The 23903-nt window shown below is 37.9% G+C and overlaps 1 protein-coding gene across 4 annotated transcripts in view; it reads right to left on the bottom strand.

The window, feature by feature from the left end:
• Nucleotides 1–23903, bottom strand: part of TRIO (trio Rho guanine nucleotide exchange factor) — a 297012-nt gene that overhangs the window by 212711 nt on the left and 60398 nt on the right. The gene's annotated exons all lie outside the window — the stretch shown is intronic.

Genomic DNA, 23903 nt, shown 5'->3' with positions numbered 1-23903 from the left:
AGATCAGGGGAAGAGCCAGCACAAGTCAAACACAGCCCTAACCAATCAGCATCTCTTCCTATAGAGGGATTGAATCACACTGTGGAGCACTGCACAGTTGAGGCATCCTTAGGCTGTAATGTAAACATTGCCTTTTTTCTGAAAACACAGTGTTTACTGCAAAAAGTCTGAAAGTGACTAAATATATGCACTGGAACAAATACAATAAGCTGCAATTGTTCTGGTAACTATAGCGTTCCTTTAAAACACGAGCAACAATTTTATGAATTCAAATATAAAGCAAGTTGCTTAGCTTAGGTATAACAACATGCACTACAGTGGTTTTAGTTTAATCATACTGTGCCAACACTAGCAAAAAAGATCAACTTTCTTGAACTTCCATCCTCAGTTGCAATGATAATATGGATTTTATACTTCTGAGCATCAGTAAGAATTATGACCAGTATGCAAGGGCCATTCAATTTAGTCAATTGTTTAAATTCTGCATTATCAAAGCTGTGCAGGCATTAAGTCAAACCTTTCATAAAAGGTTAGGCATTAAAGTGATATTATAATGCCAGGAAAACAAAGCTGTTTTTCTGGCACTATAGGGTTAAGAAGCCCCTCCCTCGGGGCATCCCTCTCGTGGGGCTGAATGGGTTAAAAACCCTTCAGCCACTTACCTGAATCCAGCACCAATATCCCTCAGCACTGTGTCAAGCTCCGCCCACACTGACGTCGACGGGGGGGAGACCTAATGAGCATGCGCGCATTAGATCTCCCTATAGGAACTATGGGGAAAATCTGATGCCCGAGGTCCGTGAACACCAAAAATCCGTTAGGATTCCACTGGGGGCAGACTTAGAGCTGCAATGTAAACATTGCCGTTCTCTGGAACTGCAATGTTTAACATTGCAGCATTAAGTGCAAAAGGGTCACAGCACCCAGAGCTCTTCAATTAGCTGAAGTGGTCTGGGTGCCTACAGAGTCCCTTTAAACTAAACAAGCAACATAACCTGTACAATAAAATATAGTATTTATGTTGCGAAGAGCATCCCTGAAATTTTGTTGCAATCTAACGGGGCATATACATGTATTGTCACATGTCTAAACATTACCTAGACATTTTTAGCAGTCAATTAACATATTGGTTAGATCTTCTAAATATTTCAAGCACTGCAAAGCAATGTAAAACCACCAGGTAATAAGTAAATTTATGATCAACTGCAGCTATTTCTCAATGCACAAGAGCTAGGAGTTAGCCAGCAGCTTATTATAGAAATGATGTCATCTTTTTCAGATCCAGGTCAATATGCAGCACTCCCAGCAGCCTTACTCAGTGCGGCTGCCAACCTGCAGTACGTAGCAATACGAGCTCAAAGAGGGGTTTGCAGGAAATCCCTGCAATTTGAGACAATGCATTTTGAACACATTTCATGCTTTACTAGATTAAACAATATTTAAATTAGTGTAGGACACGAACGCAAGTCATTGAGGGGTTCATTTTTTTTACTTTTTGTATAATCAACAACACAGAAAGACTGACAATCTACAAAACACATTAGCAAAACCTTTTGAAGGAAAAGAGAAAATAATAAAGAAATTAAGAATAAATCCTATGTTTTAATCCCTTGCTCTGGAACTGTGGCTATAATGACTACAAAGAAATCCTCATCCTTCCCATAGTCTCATATGACAATACTGAGAGTTATATGCATATGGATTAGAGTACAGCTCTTCAGATGAATGTAATATTTAAAGATATTTGGCAGACTTGAATAAAGTTATTTTTAGTCTTTTTTGAAAATGTGTCTTTTTGGCTCACGTTCTTTATGTCAGGAGGCTATTTAGATCCAAGCAGAAGCAAGCGTGGTCTAATGAACCGAGAACATATTCCGCTTTGTCTAGGAAATGTCTTGCTTAAGGATAAAGCCTCATAGGCTTCTTGATCACATGTAAAGACCCAAGAAACAGTAAAAGGTATTTTAATGCCTTAATTAGAAAGCAGCAGAACATTCATGTACTTGCCTTTCCTGGCTCCCAAACTAAAAACAGAAGAGTGTGCTTAATGATCTACAGGGCAGAATGTACCATGCACATTTTTACCCCAAATAATCTCTTAATATTTATTATATGGAAATCTAAACTAATGTATGCTAAAAAAAAATATTTAAACTACATGAATCAAACGCATCTGATTTTTTTCCCCCACTAAACTAAAGATTTATGTTGGGGGATGTGTACAAAAGCAATGATAGAAAACAAATTAAACTAAACGGATTACTTATGAACTAGCTATGTGTGCTGCAACCTAAATGTGACGATTGTTAAAGGACCACTATAGTGCCAGGAAAACATACTCGTGCCCCCACCCTCAGGGTCCCCCTCCCGCCAGGCTGGATGGAGAGGAAAGGGGTTAAGCTTACCTCTTTCTCCAGCGCCGGGCGGGGAGCTCTCCTCCTCCTCCTCCTCCTCTCCACCTCTTCGGCTGAATGCGCGGCAAGAGTCGCGCGCACATTCAGCCAGTCTCATGGGAAAGCATTTACAATGCTTTCCTATGGACGCTGGCGTCTTCTCACTGTGATTTTCACAGTGAGAAGCGCGGAAGCCCTCTAGCGGCTGTCAATGAGACAGCCATTAGAGGCTGGATAAACCCAAATATATACATAGCAGTTTCTCTGAAACTGCTATGTTTATAGAAAAAAGGGATAACTCTAGATGGACCAGGCACACAGACCACTCCATTAAGCTGAAGTGGTCTAGGTGCCTATAGTGGTCCTTTAAATTAAAAAATATGAATGTCCATAAGGTAGATCCCAGATGTTTTTAAACTACATGCTCCATAATGCCTTGCCATTCTAATAACTGACAAAGCACCTGTCATGCCAGGTAATGAGGGTGCTGGACTATCCAGGGAGTTCAGTTATTCATTTTTTATTTGGTCAGCAACTTCTAGGAGACCTATACCATCTAAGACTCCCACAAGAATTCTATATGGGGTAAATATATGTAAGGAATTTCTTGTGTTTTCTCCTATTTTATTTTATGTACTGTTTTGCAATTTGTTATCTGTATGTCATTTATTTCTGTATTTTTTTACTCAGCACTGTGAATCTTTTTTGTCAGATTAAATGTTTACTTAATCAGCTTGTATCTCTCCAGAAGAAAGCTCAGGTAAACATGTTACCAAAAAGGGTTAATTATATGTGTTTGATCAGTAAAAGTAGAACTGTGATTCTATAATTCTCCTGTGTGTGGGGTAACCTAAGACGCCCGGGTTTAAAGTCTTGGTGGTGGCAGTAAAGTGTGTACTAAGGGGTTAGTGTAGAAGGGATTGCAGGGGTTAATTGAGTGGTTGCTGGGACTAGCAACAGGTAACCAGGGGTCTGGTGTCATTAACCTGTCACTTCCACATTCTCCCCACTGTCTCGGCTGGGCCTATAGCCCACGCTCGTGACAGCACCGTAACTTGTAGATTTAAACTTTGTGGAGATCTACCTTTTGGGTATACCCGAAATAAAATTTTCCCACGATGGCTGCTGGATGAAAAAAAACTAACAAAAAAAAAAAACATACAGGTCAAATGCTAGGAATAGATGACAAACAAGCAGTAGCTGTTTTTTAGGCTGGACCACTGCTCTAAAAACACTCAAACACAAAGCAACATACACATTGCACTAACTTAGCACACATTCTTAGCAGAGACACAGAAAAAAAAATATGCATATTGCATTAATTCCTATAATCCACATACTAAACATGTCCTTTGTACAGACACAGAGGGCTCATGGAGTATGAATTGTTGAGAAATAACATTTTAGGCACCTCTAAGACTCCTACGTTTGCAGTTCAGCTACTTTAGTCTAAAAATTTTAAATTGTACATATTCAATAATTCACTTTTTATATAATAGCCAAAGATTCCCTGGTGCAAATTTTTTTAAATAATAAATATAAAGAATTGTGACTACAATTAGGCCCCTGTGCCACTACACATCTAAGACCGTACTGAAGATCGTACTGAAGTGCATATTCATACAACACAGTGCTTTCCCCAGCACTGGGCATTCGGTTTCTTCTACTATGTTTTGTGTTACCTTAGCTCCATCATAGATGTGCTAATGCAGCAAGAGATATGGCATTGCATAGATTAGGGAAATAAATTGCAGCCCAAATCAGCCCACAGGGTAGATATTTTACTGTTCAACTTTAAATACATTACAAGAAGCACATGAAATAGAGAGTCCTAATTTTTGATTTTGCCCAATTACTAATGTTCTTGTCTAGAACATAAAAAATAAATAAAAGGTGGTGAGAACAAAGCTACAAATAGAATAATGACATTAAAATAAATGAGCAATCTAAAATAAACCAACATTTCCAGGGGTTTGAACGCCTTTATAGATATGATGCTTCTGGCTTAGTACATTATGTCTGTAACAGTTATCAGTGACTCCGTCTGTTTCGAACTTTTCCCGTGAACAGAGCTACCTGCCATCTGCCCCTGTTTCTTCCAGCGATACATCTTCAATTCTAATTCCTTTTATCATCCATCAGTCATTAATTTAAGAATGCAGCTGTCACTAAATACCTAATATTGCCTGTTAAACAATGTATTGACTTTACGCGTAATACTTTATAAAAGGAGCATTCCATGGATAAACAACCATGCTCCTTGCACATAATATGGTACATGGAGTGCCCTGTCTCAAATTTTCTCTTATCCATATGATTCCTAAAAGATGTACAAAAGAATTGTGTAAACAAAGATTTAAACTCAAAAGGAACATTATAGTCACCAGAACGACTACAGCTTATTTTATTTGTTTTTGTGAGTATAATCTTTCTCTTCAAGCTTTTTGCAGTAAACACAGTCTTATCAGAGAAAATTAAATGTTTACATTACAGCCTAGGGATACCTGCACTGGCCACTTTTCAAATGGCTACTAGAGGTGCTTCCTAGGGCAGTGCTGCACAGTGGAAGCACCTTTAGTAGCCGTCTGAGTGATTGTCACTAGAGGTGTTGCTAGGCAGCACTGAAAACACTGCCTTTTCACAGAAAAGGCAGAGTTCAAATTGTAAAGCCTGCAGGGACCGGATATTGGCACCATTACATTAAGCTGTGGTTCTGGTGACGATATTGTCCCTTTAATTCTATCTTTGTTGTTGAAAATTAAGCTTTGTTTAAAAAAAAAAAAAAAACTGCCTCCTAACTTATTTACCTGGCTCATTTTTTTTAAAATAATACAATAAAATCACATCATTCGATAATTTCATACAAAATGCAATGCAACATATGCGTTAAATTATCTTTATTCTACCAAAAGTTATAGCTGAACAACCAAAAAAACAAAACTGTGTTTTATAACATGAAGTAGATTTCCTTAACTTAAAACTAACCAATGAGACTGGACAGTTAGTTGCTTGCTTACTGACAGCCACTAGGGGTGGACTTAATCGTTCAATGCAATGCATTGCAGTTTTTGAGAAAGCGCAATGTTCACATTGCAGGGTTGAGAGGACCCCAGGGGCACCACACCCAGAACACTTCATCTAATTAATTAGTCTGGTTTACAATAGTGATTTTCTGAGATTAAGAATCAATAGTAAAGGAAGATGGAAAGAAAGAGGGCGTGGGGGGAATGAAAAATAAATAAAACACCTTAAGTGTTGCTTTAAAGAGACAATCTAAGCACCAGAACCACTATAGGTTAATGTAGTGGTTCTGGTACAAGGAGAGTATACTTGCAATCTGACAATTGTAAACACTGCCTTCCTGAGGAAAAAAAGCAATATTTACATTTGTCCTTAAGGTCCCCCCCGTCCGTCCCCCCAGCTTCCCTATGGGCATGCAAGTGGCTGAAATCATGGTCACTGATATCTACCAGAACAGAGCGGCCATACAGAAACCAGTTTGACTGGAGACTAAAGGTAAGTAAATATGCTCTCTATTTCTTTTTCTGGGGGAATGGGGAAGAGTATTTTCTAAATATTAAGTAAATCCCTAATGTCAGGGATGCATGTTTGGATTGTTAAGATTAGAGTGTTCCTTTAGGGTTCCTTTGTATCTGCTATACTTTGCAAAGAAAACATTGCTCATCCTTATCTGACTACCTTGCTGTTAATCAGCAACACACCTTGATATGGATGAGTAGGCCTACCAACCCCTCTGACTCAACTAACATCTGTTAAAATCCTCAGCAGCGTTTTTTGGGGTTTTTTTTGCAAGAGATAACGAAGTCTAGCCAAATACTCATGACCAATCTGACATTAAAATAACACATTTAATAAAGTGATTTAAAAAATAAATATTTTTTTTTTGCTGTACTTAAAATTATCAAACTAAGCATTTCAACAAATAAAATCCATTTAACCCCTTAAGGACACATGACATGTGTGACATGTCATGATTCCCTTTTATTCCAGAAGTTTGGTCCTTAAGGGGTTAAATTAAAGGAACACTGTAGAGTCAGGAGCACAAACATGTATTCCATACCCCATAGTGTTAAAACCACCATCTAGCCACCCGGTCCCTATAGTACAATCTTACTTTTGTTCAAGTCTGCAGCTGCTGGTTCTGCCTCTGATCTGCCTGCTTGGCTGACATCATCAGAAGTGTTGCTCTGAGCCAATTACAATGCTTTCTCATAGGATTGACGGAAACTGTCAATGAGGTAGATCAAGGGCAGACCAAGCACAAGTCAAAACACAGCCTTGGCCAATCAGCATCTCCTCATATAGATGTATTGAATCAATGCATCCCCATGAGGAAAGACACTGGTCTTCATGAAGAGGGAGGAGACACTAAATGGCAGTGCTGGCCCCAGCAATCACCTCCAGTAGCCATCTGAGGAGTGCTCTGCTGTAATGTAAACAATTCCTTTTCTCTAAAATAAAAACTGTGTTTACTGCAAAAAGCCTGAAGGGCTAATAATCACCAGAAGTTGAACAAACACAATAAGCTGTAGTTGTTCTGGTAATTACAGTGTCTCTAATTATGTTCTAGTGGTCATGTTGCATATAGTACCCTGATGCCATCATCTCCCAGCTTCATACCAAATCTTTAAACAATTGTTAAATGCAAACTGATAGTCATGGACTGCTCCCATTTTGCACACATTGATAATGCACAATTAGCTCTCCTGTATTATCAATGACAATTTAGTCCAGCCCTGATGATAGTGATTGAGTTGCTTACAGTACACCTTTAACTTTTGTTTTACTCAAAATATTATATAGAGAAATACATCCTAGCTGCAGAAGAGTGGAATACTGAAAAAATAAGAGCACATATTTTATAAATCAGAGCAGTAGTCTGTATTTATAAACACCACTTTATAAATTTAATTTATAAACATATAAAAGAGAACAATAAGGAAGAAGAAAAAAATAGTTCTAGCCAACTGGGCTTTTGAAGATTTAATATAGCAGTTACATAAAATATAACACCCGTTTTGTCGCTACTAAATGGTAATCAGAAAATCAACTCTACACCAAGATTTATTTAAACAATTTCTTTGTAGAACAGAATTATAACAGAAACAAGCACACACAGTATAGTAATGTTGGGAAAATGTGTCTTTTAAAACAGAAATTGCTAATGGTGTAATGCACCGAGCACACACCAGAGGGTGCATGTAAACATAAAACATGCACAACAAATCTAATTTGCTGAAAGATGCAGGCTTGCTGCCATGTGATTTTCTCCTCCGATTCTGTTATCAAAGTGATGAATAGAAAGAACAAAAAAAAAAAATTATATATATATATATATATATATATATATATATATATATATATATATATATATATATATATATATATATATATATATAAATATCCACAAAAATACCGGCACTCCAGGAATTCTCAGTGATACAAGTTTTCTTTTATTCAGTTCAGTACGTCTATACTGTTTTGTTGGAGTGCAAGAATACCTTCTTGTCTTTGTATATGTATGTATATATATATATATATATATATATATATATATATATATATATCCTTAGAACATCTGCAGGAACAGCCTCAAAAACAAACCACAAAAAATTAAACGACAGACATCATCTCTGCTACAGAGACCCTAGTGAAAGGGAGAAGCTAGACTTGTTTTCTTAGCAGCATAGCAGACATCAGATACAAAAGGCAATGAACTAGCAATGTATTTGAAAACGGGTTCAATAACTTCTAAAACAGGTTAGGGAACTTTTCAAAATCCTCAGCTACTACAGAACAGAAGCAAAAGAAGTAACTTAAAGGGATACCCCAGGCACCCAAACCACTTCTGCCCATTGGAGTGGTCTGGGTGCCCACTCCCACTATCCTTTCATAAACTGCAATATTTACATTGCAGGGTTAAGTCCTTCACTCGTGGCTGTCTATATATAACACCAAAAGGGTTTTCAGCAACGCTGGACGTCCTCACGCTATGTGAAGACCTCCAGCGTTTCCGAAATCAACATAGGAAAGCATTGTATAATGCTTTCCTATGGGAAGGTCTAATGCGCGTGTGCGGCCATTGTTGCGCATGCGCATTAGGTCTCCCCCACCGGCTGACGTCAGGGGGAGGAGAGTATGCGGAGCCTGACCCAGCGGTAAGTCACTGAAGGGGTTTTAACCGCCTTCAGCAACTTGGGATAGGGGATGGGAGGGAGAGTGGCACTGCGGGAACCTGCAGAGCCAGGAAAACTAATATATGTTTTCCTGGCACTGGAGAATCCCTTTAAGATCAGACATTAAAGATTTGTGGCAGGAAATCAAGGTGCTGCAAAACTAAATTTAGCAATTACATCTATTTATTATTAGAGTAGAAAATTAGTTAGATTTTGCTTTACACATTTAAAGGACAAGTCTACGCATCATTAGCAGTCTGTAAGAAAGCAAAGTGCACAGTGCTTAAAACAGACTGAGCCCACTCTTTTGTGCATGACTTCTGGTGACAGCAATTTTCAAAAATCATGCAGTATTTTTGGGACTACAGGTTCCTTTTAATATAAAACCATTATTTTGGGACTATAAATTCCCTTCTATTTATCCTCCTTTGGCATTCAAAAACAAAATTATCATCACCTCGTTTCGAGAGCTGCAGCTTCCAGCTCCTTCTCTGGTGATGTATGCATCCAAGCCGACATCACCAGCGATTTTCTCCAATCCATTGCTTCTGATAGAGAAGATGAAGCTTTTCTAGTGGCTGCCAGGAAGACAGCCAGTAGAGTTTTATTTACACCTGCAATGTCTACTAAACTCTGTTTTCCATTGCAGTGTTAAAAGGACAAAACCATTGCACTCAGACCCACTTCGTTGGGATGAAGTGGTCAAAGTGTCTTTAATGGTCCTTTAAATTAAATTTCTCCAATTTTGCATTCCAGTTGTGAATGCAACATGCACAGGCATAACTGTAAACGTAATGTTACATGGCACCCAGGAGATAAATTTATGCAAATATATACATACACAAAGACACCGCGACACAGACTCGCACATGCACACATTCATAAACACACTAACTCATATATACCCACACTCAAATAAAATAAAAATATATTTTTTTAAAACTGAGGTCCACTCAGCATTCCATTTCTCAATTTACAGGAAGCCTGAATGGGGAGCTCCAAGAATGAGTCTCTATACTAATTCATATTCCAACTTCAGCATCAGTTTAAGGCAGGCAAGAGAGATGGGTAATCAGCACATAGTGATCCCCCAGCAACCCCCCTCAGCACCAGTTCTGCAGACACAAACAGGACAGTAACAGAGAGGGCACCTGTCGCGCTGCACTAACACAAATACCAACAGCCTGGTTCACTACCTGTGAGCTGGGCCATGTGTAAAATGATATCAGCTATGGTATTGCTATCAGTTTCTAATGCAGTTCCAATTATAAAATGTGAAGATGGTAATTGTGGGAGAGTGAAATAATTAACCCCACAAACATTTCAACTGTACCAAGGTTTATGGGGTAAGATCAGTCACCATAGACTAGAAAGAATAGCTCTTGATAGGAGTGTTTCTTCTTGGAGTGGGAGGGGGCCTCCAGTAGAAAGTGCCACTAAGTAATTCACCAAGGGACACTCCAGGTAAATAACTTTTTTACTTTATTCTTTTTTTTAGTGTATTTTATGTAGAATAAATTTTATGTAGAATAAATTTTATGTAGAATACATTTAAATATGAGATCAACCTTTACTTAAAACCTTTAAAGAAAATAATGATTACAAATAATAAACATTCCAATAATTAAGTTATTGTAGGCCCACCAATTAATTCTCAATTAGACCTCCAACTGCAAAGGTGTAGGCGATTCTCCTAAAAGTGGTCATATTGTTTTCATCATGTAAAAAGATCTTGTATAACTAACTTCATGGATAAAAAATATAAGAAAAGTGACACTCTAAACAGCAATATGGATTTATGTAGTGGTTATGGTAGAAAGACTTTCGGTTCAAGTTTTATTACTGTTTGACAAACTGTTTGAGTACTTTAACAAAAAAAGGTGTCTTGTACCAAAAGGAAGCGGTTATTAATTTTTAAATAGAGGAACAGTCACTTTTCATCTGAAGTACTTATTGGGGTGAGAAGAGAGGCAGATGGAAGTAAAAATAAAAAAGCACTTCCATCCACAGCACTTCTGAGTGATCCTAATCACTGGCCCAAAATACTGCAAGTGGGCTCAGGTAGCTACTGAGAAATTCTATACAAGTCCATGTGGCTTAAAGAGACACTATAGGTATCAAAACAAATTTAGCTTAACATAGTAGTTTTGCTGTATAAATTATGCCCCATGCAGTCTGCTCAATTATCTGCCATTTAAAATAAATCACTTTTGTTTCCGTTTATGCAGCCCTGTTCACACCTCCTATGACTGTGACTAAGCCTGCAAGAAAATTTTTTCTTCATTTTAAATCCTATGTTAACTTGCTTTAGAAGTTTTTATTTTCTGCTCTGTGAATTGAACTTTAATCACACACAGGAGGCTCCTGCATGGTCTAGAATACCATTAACAGAGCAGGAGATACGAAATTCTAAATTAAACTGAATGTGCAATAAAGGAAGCTTAAACATTTACATAGTATAGTGTACATAGTTACATAGCTGAAAAGAGACTTGCGTCCATCAAGTTCAGCCTTCCTCACATTTGTATTTTGCTGTTGATCCAAAAGAAGGCCAAAAAAAAAAAAAAAAACAGTTTGAAGCACTTCCAATTTTGTAGCAAGCTAGGAATAAAATTCCTTCTTGACCCAGAATGGCAGTCAGATTTATCCTTGGATCAAGAAGCTATTACCCTACATTGAAAAATTATATCCTTGAATATTCTGTTTTAGCAAGTATGCAAGTTGCTGTTTTAACATCTGTATGGACTCTGATAAAACCACTTCTTCAGGCAGAGAATTCCACATTCTTATTGTTCTTACAGTAAAAAAAAAACACACTTTCCTTTGCCTTAGACAAAATCTTCTTTGTTCCAGTCTAAACGCATGACCTTGTGTCCTATGTAAAGTCCGGTTTGTGAATAGATTTCCACACAATGGTTTGTATTGGTCCCGAATGTATTTGTATAATGTTATCATATCACCTCTCTGGCGACAATTTTCTTAACTAAATTAGATCACTATTTACAGGAAGTGTTTAAGAAGGCTGTGTAAGTCACATGCATAAAAATGTGGTTAGGGCTGCCTAAACAATGTAATTTAACTACTAAATGGCAGAGAAGTGAGCAATGAGCCTGCAGGGGTATTAACTATACACCAATACCACGAGTTTCAGTGCTTATTGTGTCCTCTTAAAATTATTTCCATGATGCAAATTTTTAACGATATGCAAAAAGGCAACAGTGCTCTTTAAAAGGACCACTATACTGACCCAAACCACTTCATCTCAATCAAGTGGTCTGGGTGTTGCGGCCCTGTTTTGGTCCTACAATGTAAACCATTGCCGTTTTTGAGATATAGCAATGTTAACATTGCAGGATTAAACATAGATGGTACTTGCACAACCACAACCAAGTCAGACTCTGTTCTTTAACATCCTCACGCATTGTACTAGGATGTCAAATGCCCTCAGATGATTCACATACAGAAGAACTGGTTTCAATGTTTCTCCTTGAGAAGAATTTGATTGGAGCACAGTGTTTGCATCACAATGATTCTGTCAGGGTTGCTTGCATCTTACCTGGTGCCGTTTGCACCTGAATTTGGGTCCAAATGACGCATTCGCTGGACCGAATCTGGCACGCTCAGATGATGTCAAGGCTTGGCCTGGTTTTGTACGGCCCACAAGTGATCTAAAATGCAGTTTTCCAATAGAAAACAAGCCCTGCCTATTTATACTCCCTTGTCCCACTTGTTGTTGCGGTGTTGTGGTTGTAGTTAGCCCAATAGCATGCTCTTGTACATTTAGTTCCTCTCTCATAACCAACTTTTGGCTTGTTTATTATTACTCCTGACCTCTGTACTCCCTAGACTTTGCTTGTATAACGTTAATCCTGTCTCCTGTTATCTTGGCTATTACTCTGACTCTGTCCACTATAAGGACAGGTGCACTGCTATTCTCTCTGTTGTTGTGTTCTGGGTCTGTGTGAGTCTTCTGATAGTGGTCATATTTGGTTTGATTTGGCTTGATAGATTTGCTATGAAGGTGGTAGTGGGAATAAGTAAATTAAATTTGTATTTGGTGTAGTTTCAATTTAACTCCAATATCCCTTTAATGTTTTCTACTAATGTTAAACTATGCTTTATTTCTTTATGGCTGCCCCTTTATGTTGTTCGCTTAATGACTCAGTCATCCACAGGTATTATACATGCGTGGGAGTTAAAACTTGTGTGTTTAGAAGAACAAGTGTTGAGAAAAGCTGTCAGAAAACAATACCTTAGGGGGAGAAAAATAAAATAAAAAAATAAAAAAAAATCTAATCTCAATAACATTTACCAAAATTAACATACCAGTTTTATATATCAAATTTGTACTCATGACGACTAAGAAAAAAAATGCATACGGAATATAGTGTAAAAAAGGCAAGCTAATTTTATGAAAGCTGATTTTACAGAAACTCGGGTAAACCATAGTAGATCGATGGATGGATATGTAGAATTCGCCAAAAATTAGGCACGGTTAGTAGAATTATTGTTTGGCTGCCTACTATGAGCTTGTTAAATCAGAATTAGAATGACTTGTGTTTTTTAATCAATCATCCCTGATGGTTAGAAATCAAGTCATTTTTTTCTCTCAAGCATGACTTTAAATAAATTTACATTAGCAAGCAGTATAATAGTTGTGTGCATAACTGTAAAAAAGAAAAATTGGGATCTGTTATTACCAGTATAATCAAACTAGTAGAAGAAACATTTGTAATTCGCTTTTACATTCACAGTTCCCTAGTATTTATGAAAATAGCAACAGAGGCTGGATTTTTTTTCCCCTTATAATAAACAGGCAAGTGGTTGCTATTAGCAACCATTGCCCATCCCCCTCCTCCTCACACCTAGGATCAGAAGCAATGTAGAACAGATGCACGTGCATGATTTATTAGTGTGCTTCAGATGTGGTACCATACCAGAAAGTATACTTAGGATTGTATTTATGTGTAAGATGTGGACCTGGGCAGAAGATTTACCAGGCCACATCAAATTTGGCTGCCGAGTATTGCAGTCCTCTACAATGATGAAGCATAGCAATACAGCAGTGTCTGTCTGAAGGTTGATGACAAGACTGCAGCCATGTGATCATCATTCCCTGCTGCAGGGAAGAATTACATCATCTTCTTTGTGCAAGCTTCCGCAGCATGTTAAATACTTTCTTGCTGACATTTATTTAAATTGAATGCATATTCTTTACATGAGCTAGCTTATTATGACACCAGATACAACCCCATGTATAAATACATTGGCCAAATAAATTTCTTACTAACCACAACCGATTCCAAATGAGCACACAGTATGACTGCAATTATTAGCTGATGCGTCCCTGTACATCTCTTCTCTTGTGCATGAAATGGATTAAAAGGACATAATTCAGAAGCAGGTACGATGATTGGCCATAATTATTGCATGGACTAGTAAGGACACTACTGACACCAGAAGCACCTCAACGCATTTTAGTCATATGGTCCCCTGGCATTTTCCAACTAATTAGTGTTAAACAGCTTCCAAATGGTTTAACACTGAATGAGAGTCCTTGGCATCTGCAGACAGACCAGTCTCTGCTGCTTGGGATAATTCTGATACATTAGCCTCAATAGTGATCTTATGCCAGTAATAGGTTGTGAACCTATCACAACTGCCCACAACTGAATTTGCATCCACATTAGCTATATGCTCTTGCACGGGGTTGAGCCAGAGTGTGCACAGGGGCTTGACATTTAACAGAGGAACGGCGCACCAGGAAGCTACAGACGGCATAACCATTTCAATGAAATGGTTATGGTGCCTAGTGTCCCCCTTAAATACAATCTAAAATAAAAAAAAAGCAAACTAAATATTGCCTGCACTTCCAGATGTCAGATCAATTGCAGTTCCTCTTTCTCACACAAAAAATATGCGCTTACATTAGGCATCTGCTTCCAAGCAAGTGATATTGTAGTTACACTGCTTAAAAGAACACTCAAGGTACCATATGCGCTACAGCTTATTGGTGCAAGCAGACTCTCAGTACATTCTCTCTGTTTTTTGCCAAACATTTTTTAAGCAATTTGATTAAAAGTAGACATTTCTCGAATACAAATTGTATTGCTTAACACAAGTTACATTTTTTACATAACCCCTTTTTTCTAGACAGTTGTAAATCCTTAATTTTAGCATAAAATGACAAAGTAGAATTCATATGCTACTACTGTAAAATCAAGATTTCCTTCAGTTCTCTTGGATTTCAGCATTGGCTAGTCCATTCAGCTCAGACCAAGAGAGATCTACATAAGAATTCTATCAACTGCTGGGCAGCACTTTTAAATCCTGCCTGAAGACGCCATAAGTCTTTAAAAGTTGGACATTAATAAGAGCACATTATGCCTGTTCTTGAAAGCCTGCAACGGATTCAGTTGCCTAGTAAGAAGAACTACAAAAAAAAAAAAAAAAACATCCCAACTGCTAGAAGATGCTGTAATGTAGGAAGCAGTGGTCGTGTGCTTCATCTGGATTCCTAAGGCAGCGTAAAAGGTAAACTAGGGATATCATTGCTGTATGTGTAAGAAAAAACAAATATACTACCACTAACGTTCCGGCAGTCAGCCTACCTCAACCATGATTTGCAGCATTCTTTTAAATGGCTTTGCTGCCAACTTCTGGTTTTGTTTTGTTTTTGAGAATTTGCAACAATTTACAGACTTCTATGCTGTGATTTTCCTGCATAACACCAATTCCTCAGATGCCCCACTGTGTGTTGCCTCCACTCAGTATTAGCAACATAATATAGCTTATAACCAGCTCTGCAATTGGTTGCTCCTTAGAAAGGCCTTCCATGTGTTGCAATTCTGCTTAAAGCACCACTATAGGCACCCAGACCACTTCAGTTCAATTAAGTGGTCTGGGTGCGAGGTCCCTCTAGTTTTAACCCTGCAGCTGAAAACATAGCAGTTTCAGAGAATTGTTTACACAGAAATGTTTACACTGAAGGTTAATCCAGCCTCTAGTGGCAGTCTCCCTGACAGCCACTAGAGGCTGCTTCTACGATTCTCACTGTGAAAATCAGTGAAAAGACGCTGCCGTCCATGCGTATGCGCATTCAGCGATGACGTCAGCAAGAAGAGGAGAGGTCACCAGCACCAAGGGAGCCCAGCGCTGGAGAAAGGTAAGTGCCTGAAGGGGTTTTTACCCCTTCCGCCCAGCGGGAGCAAGGCTGGTGGCTCTCAGGCAATGAGCTAAGCCCTGCACAACTGAGCTTGGCTCTGAAGAGAGCTTCCAACGGCAGGGAGGCATGGAGCGGCACTTCGCAGACCCAACAAAACTATTACTAAACTAGTATCCAAGACTATGGCGATGACATTGGCACCATGGTGCCTGTATTCTTGGGGAGACCATTTTGGTTCTAAGATATAGAAAAATTGGTGAGTATAAGTGCTCAATATCTATAATTAGAAGCAAATCACCAACAAGGGGTTCTTTCTACCCTTGTGAAGTGGATAGTAAAGATAACAGACAGGAGGTGATCAGCGCTTAAGATTATATATACATAGATATAGATGATATTCTGAGTATATGAATCTAAAAGTACAAAGCAAGAAACAGATTATGGTGCAGTACAGTAGATGTTTGTGAAGGGAGCACAAATGGGCAAAAGTGCAAACTCACACTTTTTAGAGCTGTCTCAGCTCTATTATGAAGGCCCGGACGGAATAATCCCCGTCTATGGATAGGTGGAGGGTAGTGTCTTTGGAGCTTGTTTTCAGGATGGAGTAGGAATATGTGAAAAAAGACAAAATAGGAAATCCAATGGTATAGTACAGCGGTTCCCAAAGTGTGTGTGGCAGGGCGATTCCCAGTGGGTCGCACTGACCCACACATCCAGGGCCCCCGGGGACTTGGGACTCGGGAGTCAGGCAGGCAGACTGATCAGGAGGGGACCCGGTGGCTTGCCCTGTATGCCGCCAGGCTCCCTTCAATTAGTCTGCCAGCAGCTCCGGTCTGCAGTTCCGCATGCGCATTCAGCGATGACGTCGGCAGGAGGAGGAAAAGGTCACCAGCGCAGAGGGAGCCCGGCACTGGAGAAAGGTAAGTGGCTGAAGGGGTTTTAACCACTTCAGTCCAGCAGGAGCGGGGCCTTTGGGGGGGGGGGGAGGGGCTAATATATTTTTACTTATATAGCGGTTTCCATTTTTGTTTTATTTAATAAACCTACTATTTTATACATCATTTGTTTGTTTAGGGCAACTTTATTGCCCTAAATAATACTTGTTTACACACACTTCTTGATTTACAAATACACACACTCTCAGATACACACAGTGACACATACACACACACTTGCACCAACAGATACACACACACTCAGACACATACAAACACACTGATATACATTGGCACATACACACACACTCAGATACACACAGTGACACATACACAAACCTTGACACACTGACACACTCAGACACATACTATTTGACAGACACACATACAAACACAAACTCTCACTGACAAGCACACATACACTCTTTGACAGACAGACAGACAAACACATACAAACTCCCTATTAGGCACACATACAATTTATTATTTTTCAAAAATTTTACTCCATCCAGCCTCCCTACCTTTGGGGGTGCTGGCATGTAGTCTATGTCCCTGTGGTCCAGTGGGGCTGCTGAGCGGCTGGCAACTAGGGAGCAGTGATCTCCCTGCTCAGCTCCCCCGCGCGCCTCTTAGTGATGCATGAGCCGGAGTGACGTCATATTTCGGTTTTGGCATTACTGCTGTGCGCGCAAGGGAACTGAGCAGGGAGATCACTGCCCACTGCTCCCTTGCTGACCACGGGCATTTTGTTTTCAGAAATGTAACCCCATTTGTGTTCTCGCAGAACCCCAGGGTTTCCACAGAACACCAATTTGGAAACGCTGCATTAAAGTAATGACCAGCCAACACAGAGCTAGAACGAGATACAAGCGTGGATCAGACAACCCTGTGATTGAGGCAAAGGAGTTGACCACCTTGCGTGAAGCTACAAAGTGAAGATGGTAAATCCCTGAAACTATATTTTCTTAATAAGGAGCTATACCAAGTTCCAGGGTTACATCAGGAGTCTGTACATGTTATTAATCTAGCATTGTCTTGGATCAAGTACAAATGATAATGCTCAATGTTTGTATTTTTCTTTTTACGTGAATAAATTCACCTTTTTATTTAGGAGGCATATTTTGGCCTGTCTATATAATTGAAGCACAGGGTTCATGTTTTTGGTTTAATTATTTTAAAGGGGAAGTGTACATTTATGTTGGTACATTGCAATAGATAGGATTTGGAAGATACCCTCCTTCTTAAAAGTTGCTCAATTAGTATGTAACTTTCTTCTTAATTGCCATATCCTCAGCTAAAGGTGCATCAGGGGGAAAAAAAAATCTAAAAAATGTGCATTGGAATATATACTGTTAAAAGGGCTTTCTGGGAAATGTCAAATATGCTAAGTAGAATAGCAAGATGTGCCTAAATGTTATCTAAATCTTAGCTTGTACATGTGACTATGAAGCAGCCCACAACACGTCAGTATATATACTATTTTAACTCTTTATAAGTTATTTTTTTGGAGGGGGAGGGGGGAATTGTATCAAGACATACACAGATTGTATTGCCATATTACCTAACACTTACTTATTTTCAATAATGGTGTAGCCCCAAAGTCTTGAATCCAGCACAGTTTCTCTCTATCCTCACACTTACGATTCTTGAAACAGGAAGCCTTGGACAGTCTTTGATAAGGATGCTGCTGATTAGCTGAGATGCAGTCCCCACCCCCAGTCTCATCACCTCCTTGCCCTATAAAGGGAAATTCCACCTTGATCTCCCCAGTAAATGGCAAGCTATTAAAAGGACATTTTCTTTTTTAGCCATAGTACGGTGGGAGGGGAATCATTACTCCTGCTTGGACAATGGAATACGTGATTTATAGTAAGTAAAATATACAATTTTCTATACCTCTACACTTTTACAGGACATGCATAGTCTGAAATATATTAAACTAGCAATATTTGGTGACCAAATTGAAGAAGTATTCAGCACCTTTTTTACCCAACTATAACAAATCTCCAGCAACAGCAAACATGTACAGCTCTACTATGTTTACTCAATCGAGTTTGACTAACCTGGACTGTATGCATGAACAAACGACAAAATCAGAAGTCCAGTTGGAACGGTCATGGAAGACATTTTGTAATAATATTTTGCCAGTACTAGTGGGAAACAAAATTGCCACTTCATCTCAAGTAGTAGAACACAATTCAAAGCCTTCTAAAGTAGTTCTGAACAAAATAGAATTAAAAATAAAAAAATAATAAATTATGGCATAAAACAGAATAAGAGTAAATAACAAGTGATCCATAAAATACATCAAAAGGGAAAGCATTAAAAACAGAATAAAAACAAACTGCAATTGTTTATATTTGACCGATAATAGCATGTTTGCTTTAAGACAGCTAAGCTACAATGTTGTGTCTGTTTCACTATGGTAATAAGGAAGTATTTTGTTAATCCTAACATCCAAAGCAATACAAGCCACTGCAATTACAGCAGACAACAACCACCTTTATTGTTCCAGGAGCCAAAAAGGGAGGGTAAAAAAAAAAAAAAATCTGACAACTCTGTCAGTCTGTAGCAGCTTATCAGAGCTCTCAATCAGAACAAGAAATGAATTATTAAGGTGAATTCTAAGAAGGACAACTGTACAGTTAGGTGTGTCCAGAAAAAATTTTTAGAGATTGACAATGCGGTGTGCATTGTTGCATAACTTTCTCCATAACTAATATTTCTACTTTCTCGTTAAAGGCTTCGATTGATGCAGTACTACAAAAGACTTAATTATGAATGATGAAGCACAGACAATTCCTGACAAGTTATGACAACTAAACGTAGGATAGAAGAAAAAAAAATGTATTGGTCATCTTCTACAAAAGATATTTGTGTTGTTGGCTTAACTTGAACATAGTAAAGTACATTGTTTTTATGAAGCACCATACTCCACAACAATGAGCAAGTTAAACTGTAAAATACCCATCAGTCATGGGGAGATATAAACAGCACATAATCAAAATAAATTCTGGCTGATAATCGTGTGGGTGATCCAACTATTGAGAATGTAATTCCGTTGAATATGCAGATACTCCTACTTAACTGAATTGATTGGATAATGTTAAACAGAAGGTAGAGCAATATATGGTCAATGGGCTACATGTATATATTTTATAAAATTACAATGGGAGAGACTGATACTCATGGAAAATGTGGTATTATACAAACACTATGTGCAGCAAAAACAAACTGCTTTAATATGAAACGAGCTATGCCTATATCTGCAACAAACAAAAAATGATAAATAAAGAAAACTCCGTTATCTTTTGTAAATCATTGATGGTTAAGTACATATAATAGTAGTAATCTTTTTTTGTTAAAAAAAAAAAAAATTAAACAAAAACAAATGTGTTCACTGTAAACCATGAATAGTTATGGAATAGTCGTAAAAGTGCCTCGACAGCATTAAGTCACCTCTTTGTTCCAATAATGTTCTAGATCAGTATCGTTTTTGCTATGCTCACCAGGTTAACGCATATTATGGTTTCATCTCTCGTAGTACTATTACACCAACTCTACCCACTACAACACAGAAATTATTTTTCACTCACAGGTATGATCTCCAATTGTACAGTTGGTATATACAAGATTTGTCATACAATCACAAAATAATCAAACCATTTGCATATACAATTAAAAAAAAAACTGATATCAGTGCACCACATCTATGCTGGGAACTACTCAATTACAGTGTATATTTAGCACAGACTTGTTAGCATGTACTTTGAAAACGCTTTGCCAGGTTTCACAAAATCATTGCTACGATCACAAAAGTTTTTTGGCTGAATGTTCAACATTGTCTCCATTCCACAGCAAGGAGTACAAAGACATCAAACCCAAACCATCATACACACAATCTACTCATAATTGTGTTTTGATGGTGTTCATGAAAACTTTATTAGACACAACCAAGAACTATATATTTGTCACCCAAGAAGAAGACAGTAGAAATTGTACTAACTGCCGGGAAATGTGTGCTACAGCAGTATAATACATCCTATAAGGTTTGCAAAATATATATTACAATCTCATTGTGTGTCAAAAAGGCATAAAAATGCTTATTACCACTACACTTGGTACAAGCTAGCGGACAAATAATTTCCTGCTAATGTTCAAAATATGCCTTTTGAAATACCCTCGGGTTTCTTCTTTAAGAAATGGTATGATTTTGTAAAGTAGTTGGAATAATCAACCTACTAAAAAAAACTCCAAAGTGGGGTAACGACAGCATAAAAAGCCAAAGTTTGAAAATAACTGCAATGGCTGTGTCTGAAATGTGCACCTTCAACGTCCACATACACCTGGCAAAGGTACATACGGGGGTATTGCTCTACTCAGACAACATAGCTGAGCAACATATGAAGTATTATAAAGCCGTAGCACACATAAGGTTTGCAAAATATACAGTACAAACTCACTGTATGTCAAAAAGGCAGAAAAAAAATGCTTATTGCCACTACACTTGATACAAGCTGAAAAATGATTCCACGCTAAGGTTAAAAAATTTGCCTTTTGAAATACCCTTGGGTGTCTTCTTTAAGAAATAGTATGCTTTTTGGGGTAGTTGGAAAAAGCAGCCTGCTAACATATTTCAAAATGGAATACGGACCCATTAAAACCCTCCATGAAAATTCACACTTAAAAACCTGAACTTGTCACGTCTCTTTTAATGCACTAACTTCACAAAATAGTGTATAGGTCATACATTGGGTTTATTGTTTTACTCAGAAGAGATAACTGAGCATAGTTAGGGGGAATTTATGGCAGTGGCACTTATCAAATGTACGAAATACCCAGCGAAAAAATGCAACATGTATGCTAAAAAATTATCACCCCAATATTTGAAATAAATTGGTGAAAAAATGGTGGCAAGTTAAGGTATAATATATGCCTAATAATATTCCTTGGAGTGTCTGCTTTCTCAAATGGAAGGTCTTTGTGGGGTTATTTGAAAAGTCATATGGCTATAATGCCACAAAATCAGATATATGACCATATATGAAAATTCCAACTATAGAAACTGAAATAGCATGGTCTCCTATATGGCATTGTAGCTTTACAGAATAGTGCCAAAGGTATACAATGGGGGTATCGTTGTACTCAGAACATTTATCTGAACACAATATCACTGTACAGTGATAGCACACACCAGCTTTACGAAATACACATTACAAAAATCTTGTTACATGTGTATATGTCAAAATAGAGAAAAAAACACAATTTTACTCCAATATTTAGCAGGGATTGGCGATGAGATTGCTACGTTAAAAGTGTCAAAATAACCTTGGGTAAATAGCCTGTGATGTCTACTTTATATATACTTTTGTGTGACAATTTTCTTTCCTGTGATGGGTATTAAACTTCCAAGACAAACATACCAACTTCTAAAATTGTTTCACATTAAAGTTTTATTTTAGACCTTTTAGTTTGTGACCTGTAACTTTCGAAATAAACTGAAATCCTACACATATTATGTACTCTGTAAATCAAGGCACATAAATTCATTGATTTTGAATTACTTTTCCTAAACTGGACATATTATGCAAATTTTATTATTGCCAAAACTTGGGGGAAAGATTTTTTTTTGGTAATAAATAAGAATTTATTTATGTATATGTCACATCAAATTAAAGCCCTTTTTGTCATCTAAAAAAAGGTTTATAATCTGTGTTGGTACAATAAATGAGAGAGATGCAAATTGCAGTGGAACCCAAACGGCAAAAAATGCAAAAATTAAGGGACTGTCCAGCTTCTGAAGCTGCGTCCCTAGGGGGTTAAAGAAAGGCAAGTTTGGCATGACAGTGCCGCTTTAAACGATTACCATTTTTATTATCAAAATAAGCAATCTAGTGAGTAAGTTATTTGCCATATTAATTTCGCCTTATTACTACATTGGAAAATGATAAAATGGTGACCAAAAACTAATAAACACACCTCAAAAATGAAGACATACTCAGAAACATAAAAGTAAACAAAAAACTAAAACTCAACCTGATAAACAATACAAATAGTGTTTCCTACAATAGGTCCTCGTTAGACAATTAGACTTTAGACAGTGTGCTAACATACATTTTCTTAATAAAACATTACTAAATTTATTCTTCACACAAAAATAAACAAAGATTTTGTTCCAAAGAGAATTATGCATATACTATTAAAAATAACTCCTCCTTAAGAATTACACATAACTGACGTTTGCAACTAACCATTGAATATGTACTTTAATCCTTACATCTAAGCATGTATTTATACAGAATCAGAAAACGTCCCTTTTTGTTCCACTGTCATTACTTTGAATATAACCCCACCAAAATCAGCTCTATTCTAGGTCTTCTGTTTCTTTTACCAGTGCCTTATTCCAGTGTTAAGTAGAGGGAAAGGGTCTAGGAAATAAAAAGTCACAATTCAACATTTTAAAATTTATAACCCATCTCACTACTTTAAAGGAACACTACAGTGTCAGGAAGACAAACGTGTATTCCTGGCACTATAGGTCTAAATAACAATGTACTCACCTTTTTTGAGCGTCTCACTGGTCTTACCATGGCTGGATCCGTCCACGGTCCACCCCTTGACTGATCTGTTAGGACTGTTTAATCAATGCATCTCTATGACTTATGTTCAGCACCACCATGCAGGACGCAGAGCGTGGCGACGTTGAACGTCAGTGCTGCACGTTGTGCAGGAATGAGCCAGGAAGCACCTTTAGTGGCTGTCTGAGTGACTGCCATTGGAGGTGTCTCTAAGCAGTGATATAATCTACATTAAAATGCCTGCAGGAACATACTATACTCACCAGAAAAACTACATTAAGCTGTAGTTGTCCTGGTGACTATAGTCCCCCTTTAAACTACAAGCAGGCCTGTGAATGTGTTCCTCTGTTATCGAACGGCTTACCTTGTAGTGTGCCAATGCATCAGCCTGGTAAGCAGTTGTTCTGCATAAGATTTTCTACAAAATAGGCTTTGACAGTGATTGTTTTTAATCCTGCTTCTAATTCCCACAAATACGAATGTGCTCAACTTTAAAATAAACAAACCTCACACGCACGCATTCCATCGATAAGGAATCACACCCTGCATTTCAAAGCTTGATTACCAGTGTCATTACAAAAACTTTGGAAACAAAGTCAATAGATGAACCACAGTTACAAAAGAATGTATGAATT

The sequence above is a fragment of the Pelobates fuscus genome, chromosome 4 (genome assembly GCF_036172605.1).
Source record: "Pelobates fuscus isolate aPelFus1 chromosome 4, aPelFus1.pri, whole genome shotgun sequence".
Lineage (NCBI taxonomy): Eukaryota > Metazoa > Chordata > Amphibia > Anura > Pelobatidae > Pelobates > Pelobates fuscus.
Note: the sequence above shows the minus strand (reverse complement) of the source record. Positions and strands in the feature narration are given on the sequence as shown.